The 5,908-nt window shown below is 40.1% G+C and overlaps 2 long non-coding RNA genes across 2 annotated transcripts; both read left to right on the forward strand.

The window, feature by feature from the left end:
* The first annotated feature begins 2,690 nt into the window (after positions 1 to 2,690).
* On the forward strand, positions 2,691 to 3,730 carry LOC116210504. The gene is made up of 3 exons (XR_004157511.1): positions 2,691 to 3,111; positions 3,197 to 3,308; positions 3,518 to 3,730. It is a non-coding gene; the product is annotated as an uncharacterized LOC116210504 (long non-coding RNA).
* A 22-nt stretch (positions 3,731 to 3,752) lies between these two features.
* On the forward strand, positions 3,753 to 4,916 carry LOC116210505. The gene is made up of 3 exons (XR_004157512.1): positions 3,753 to 3,847; positions 4,221 to 4,513; positions 4,624 to 4,916. It is a non-coding gene; the product is annotated as an uncharacterized LOC116210505 (long non-coding RNA).
* The last annotated feature ends 992 nt before the right edge of the window (positions 4,917 to 5,908 follow it).

Raw genomic sequence — 5,908 nt, forward strand, 5'->3', positions numbered from 1 at the left:
CCATAGGTTACGTGTTGCACGGGGCCCAACGCCCCGAATCACCGAACACGAGGTCCAATGACTCCTAATTCACTGAATGCGTGCAACCCGAGTGTGGAATGGGATCTAGCCTCGAGTCACCATCACACTCCAAATGTGGCCTATGTGGAAGGCAATTTGGATTGGATGTGTGAAACGTGTTTAGATATCACCTGGGAGCTCGATCGGTCCAACGGTTACAGTGGGAACTAATCGGTTCTCTTGCAAACCGTCGGTTCGATTGGACTCGACCCCCGGCTCTGTGAGCCAGCGTTACCTTAATTTGTTTATTCGGTCATTCAAAACACACGGTGAGCCGGAGCGGAATATTGGCCCAATGCAAACCGATCGGGATTCTTTTACTTTATTTAGTTATACTTTGTAATTATTCGAGAGAACATTGCGAGGATTTTATTTGTACATTCACTCATTCATTTGTAAGGATCCCCAATCGGCGAGCGAGAAGTCTGAGTGTCGAACCAGTCAAGTCGGTCCATTGTTACCAAGAGATGAGTAAGCTCGAACACTCGTGGTCTCGGTTCGCGCAGGGAATCGACCATCACGGTTTGATGAACTGTAATGCTAAGATAGTGAACCGATTCCTCGACACACAAGCCTACTCATCTTTCGGATTATTGGCCTAACTTGATCAATTCATCGACTTTACGGTGTCAAAACGGGCGAGTCGAGTGCAACCCTAAATCACGCGGTAAATAAATAAAACAGCAAGCCTAGCAAACTAGAGTACCGAAAGGGCGTGCGGGATATAAGCCCGCACGTAATAGAACCCCCGAATTCGGAATTTCCGGTTCCGTACGACCATTGCCTTAGTATTTAGGTGCACCTCGTACCCCTAGACCCGGGCGACTCAACGGCCCTCGACCTACGGGTCGTAAACAGTGAGTAGCGACTCATTTTCACATGCGTCCGTCGCGCGTCCCCGGGAAGGTGGATACTCCCAAGCTGCGTTGCATAGACCTCGCGCATGCGTGCCCTGACGAGATGAAATTCGGGTGCGCACAATGTCAATGAATATTATCTAGACCGTATTAGTGCATGTGGTCCTTAGACTTGAGATGGAACGTTATCTCATGTATAGGTAATTAGAATTTACTACTGCCAATGTATTTGTACTTAGCATGTGTATTCGACAAATAGTGGTTCTAATTAGTTATACTTGGAGGTTGGTGTCCGATCAAGAACGGGAACCTGAGTAAACAGGGAAAATGTCCTATGGATGTGAGTTTTATTCTGGATCGAAAAATCATCGGTCGAGGTAGATAGACTTGAATAGAAAAGAGTTTATATTTAAGTTCTACAGATCTAAGAATGAAAACAGAAAATCCATATGATCGGCTATAGGGTTTGGCATTTACCGTAGTTCTATCTAGATCGAGATCTTATAGTGAAGGGACTCAGTGCATGGCATAGACGATCACAGGTTCATCAAAATATTTTAATTATACATTCGTCACCATTTGGATTATTATGATATGTGTTAGGCGTCACGCTTGAACTTTGGGATCAATGATATTTTGGAAATTATATTTTTGGTTACAGAAAGAGTTTCTGATAATGCCAAATAAGTTGATGTTATAATCCTATTATCATTTGGTGATGAACCTATTTAGTCACACACATTAAGCATGTCTAAATCTAGAAAAGTATTAATTCTGATTAAGGATGTTAATTAGAAATTAATTAGCCGAATTCAACATCAAGGATACATCTAATTAAGGAAATACGAGAGTTTCATTATTTGGTGAGTTTCTATAAATAGTTTGTTTATTATGGAAACTTGTGTCATGGACTAGCTTGATCTTTCTTTCTTATTTAGAGGGCAAGTCATTAGATGACTTAAAGTGCGAGGACTGTTTTGTGATTTATTAATTAATGTGAATTAATTAATAGTTGCAATGGTAATTCTATATATAGATATGATCTTTTAATTAACCGTAAGAGCGCTTTTATCTTCAAGTCCTAAAAATTGAGAGAAAGTGAGAGGAAGGGAGTCAGCTGAGTGGCACACCTCAATCGCCCACTGCCCTAGGCTGATTGGAGGTCTTATCGGCTTTGGTTTGGCATTTTGGTGTTGTCCTAGACGTCCTTGAAGCGATCATTTCCTTACATAGCGATTATATTCGAGTTTGGTGACCTAGATCGTAGTATATGAGTCGAGAGGAGGCTATACTCGGTGGTGACACGTTTGTGTAGACGAGCTAGAGACTTGACACTTGGACAATTATTTTGATCGACTGCAACGACTCGAACTCGATAAGGTAAGTTTAAAGGTCTTAATTTTTATATTAGCTATTTGTTAGAAGATGATTTTTTATGTCAAGATTTGATCTTATAGTTTTTGATAAAACAAATACGCAATAAAAATTTGATTTTTACCGATTTTAACATTTCTGTTGCGCACTCACTCGGTTTACCAACAGATCTACCAAGTCTATGGCTTTAGTTTTCTTTTGTTCTCTGTTTATTTGCTTCACGTTTGATCTGATTCTTGCCGTTCTTCTGCATGTGCCACTTTTATTCCTGGGGAGAAGAACATGCAGCCCTGCCCTGAAAGGAAGAAAGCGGAAACATATTTTCAAGACATTGTCGTGCAGCTAACGATAAGCATTTTGGTCGCGTGGTGATTGGGTCATTGAGTACGTTCGGATTGTAGACTTATTCTTATCTTGGGTAGAGTGAGCGCCGACTCTAAAGACTAGCAGGCAAACTGTTCTATAAAATCACTGAACCAACATTGGTCCCCTTTGCCTGCTATTGATTGTAATAACTTTTGATGAAGTTATCTCACGGAAGAAAATGCTGTCTTGGCTCTTCATATTTTGTGTAGTTCATGAACGCTTTTTTGCCTTGTGAATTAAATACTCTACTGCCCGTCCTTTCTTTTCTTTTTTTCTTTTTTTTTTGTTATTGTTGTATAATTTAGTCCCATATATGGGAGACGACCCATTTAGCCGCCCTCAAGTTACAACAAATCGTAACTGAAATATATGTTGAAGAAGTATGCGTCTTGAAAGAACGGGGATCCGTTTCTCTCTCAATATGCAAGGGGATTGGTTTGAAGTATTCAAATGTGTAATCTTTTATCTTCTTCAATTATTGGGTTGAATTAGATCATCTTTGTGTTCTCTCACGTGTTGTGGATTGTGATGCATTGCAGGTATGAGTTTCAAACTCGTGTTGTAGGATGGCTAGGATCATGTAGACATCCGAGGATTGTCATCTTCTTTAATCCTGTCTCCACCCACCTTGCCACCGTTTCGCATTTACTGGTAAATTGAATTCTTCATGTAACTTGAATGGATGCTGCAGATTTCATATTGAGACATATTTTGCAGATTACATCTTAAATAGAGCCAGTCGGAACGGCTCATGCCCAGGCTGGTGAATTGGACAAACATGTTACAAATTGAGTCATGTTTTGCAGCAATTCTGCGAGAAGTACACCACAAATTATTAATTGTCTTTCCTTTGAATGTAGATGCACAAGCTAAAGAAGGAAGTAGAGTCGTAGCCAAAGGAGAAAGGAGCTCTGGAGACTCGAGCAACTGAGGCTGAGAACAAGATGCTTGAATTGAACTCGAAACTAGAAAAAAATGAGTCTTCTTTTTTTTCCCCCTTTTCTTTCTGTATTGATGAATTCACGTTACAGTTATATATACACATATATAAAAATTGGGATACCTGTCTTGTTTGGGGGGGGGGGGGGGGGGGGGGGGGGGGTTGGTTTTGGTCGGAGCGCCGGGAGCTGTCTTCGACGAGGTTCCAACTTCGGTTGATTGGAGGAAGGCAGAGGCAGTGATCAACTGTGGTATATGCGAGAATCCTTTTCTTTTTCCTTAGTCCTGCTGGTTTTGCTTTCAATTCAGGAGTTATTATTACAATTCTAAGGGAACGCTGGTGGTGGCCAGACTGCTAGGCCATTGTTTTTATTTCTTACAACTGTCCGTTCTTTGTGACTGCAACGAACTGGGCAAACCGAATTTAACTTGGTAATGTATTGGTGCTAGGCACGGCCCATTCCATTGGGGACACGTGCCATAAGCCGACAGACCAAGTGCCCAAAAACATAGCACATTCGTCTATGGTCGTAGTTAACACAACTTCCATACTTATAGTAGGGTTCCAAGTGCTCGCCAGAGGTTGAACTCGGTAATTTTACCTGAGAATTTTATCTTTTGCAGAATATCCTCATCGGAGCTGGGTTTTCAAGAAGAGTCCCACATCAGTTATCAGATTAACTGGAGTTTGTCACTGGGAGAAGAATAGCTTCTAGAAAATTTTCAGACTATGTTAACTGTTCTAGAGGATGGTCCTTATTCCTTTGAAGGCCCTGTTTCTTTCGATGATAATCTTTGACCCAATGTTGGATGCATTTCAGCATACTCCGATGGACGAAAAGGGTTTTCTCTTGGAGATCATATATTCTTATGAGATTTTTGAGGGTCAGAGGGCTGAGGATATAGAGATGAAAAATGTAAGGATAATACTTGCAAATGAGTATATATACACACACAACTTTGATTTGATTGGCTTTCATTCATTTATCTTCTTAAAGGTTTGAGTATTTAACTTTCAATATTGCAGAATCTATCTAGCATGGTGGCCTATGAGCTTATGAATAACCAGCTTAGCTGATTCTGCTGCAAGTTTCTTAGTGGAGATTTATATTGATCCTAGACATTTCTTCTTTTTATTTAGATGCAAGGTTATGGATAATCATTTATGCAAGGTTTGATCCTAGACATTTCTTAGTCAAGATGATCATGTATTCGAGGAAGAACATTTGATCATTGCTTCTACATATATGGAGGACCTGAATAGGTGGAGGTCATTGTTAACATTCTTCGAAATTACAGTTATTTTGTAGAATCGACATATAACTATGCGTGTACATGTTGATGATATTCTATAAGAATTGTATTTGTCATCCAATTATTATACTCTACTATTCAACTGAAGAAAACCAAAGTTATCACCAAAACAAAAGCCTTCAACGAATTTATCTTTGATATGAGTATTAAAATAGATTGCAGTAAACTCTGAAAAATGAAAGAAAATAGAGATGCAGGTTGTCAAAATGTCAATGCGGGGAAAGATTTACATTTTACGTACTAATAATATCCGAAAATTTAATGAATTTCGGTAAATTTAATTCGAGCTAGATCGGTCCATTATATTAAACATTTAAGGTAAGTCAATCTTCCTAAGTAGGTGTGTGCACGGATACTGAGTATATCTGGAACCAGTCAGAACCTATCCGTTAAAATAAAATTCAGATAGTTCGTATTAAAAATAGAATAGGATCCGGGTATTAAAATCTTCTTCTCTTCCTCTCCCTTTCTTTCCACAGTAGTCTCAATCTGGAATGAAAGCAATTGAGGCTTTAGTCTACTTTCCATTAGAGTTTCTATTACATCGAGTAGAAAGAAGTCTTTTGTGTTATCCTATAAATATTAAATATATATATATATATATATATAACAACGAAAGACGTCGAATTTGTCGAATTTGATTATCACTTCGTTCGGGAGAAAGATGCTCGTGGCGATCTTAAGGTCCTTCACGTGCGGACAGACAATCAGACACCACATGTCTTCACTAAAGGCCTCTCTCCCTCTCACTTCTTCCAGCTGTGAGACAACTGCCCTGCTTTCTAGCCGACTGATCCCCTTGACCATATAACAGGGAGGGAACGTGTCACATTAGAGATGAACGATCAGAGATATCCTATAATCACCACGATGAGGCTGGTCCCGTCGTTTAGTGTTAACGAGTGGAGTGCATGAGCCCATTCAGAGAGAGGGGCGAGCATCTCTAAAGGGGCTTATGGATCCCTTCGGACCTGGAGAAGGTGTGACGCTGGGTCGGG

The sequence above is a fragment of the Punica granatum genome, chromosome 6 (genome assembly GCF_007655135.1).
Source record: "Punica granatum isolate Tunisia-2019 chromosome 6, ASM765513v2, whole genome shotgun sequence".
Taxonomy (NCBI): Eukaryota; Viridiplantae; Streptophyta; class Magnoliopsida; order Myrtales; family Lythraceae; genus Punica; species Punica granatum.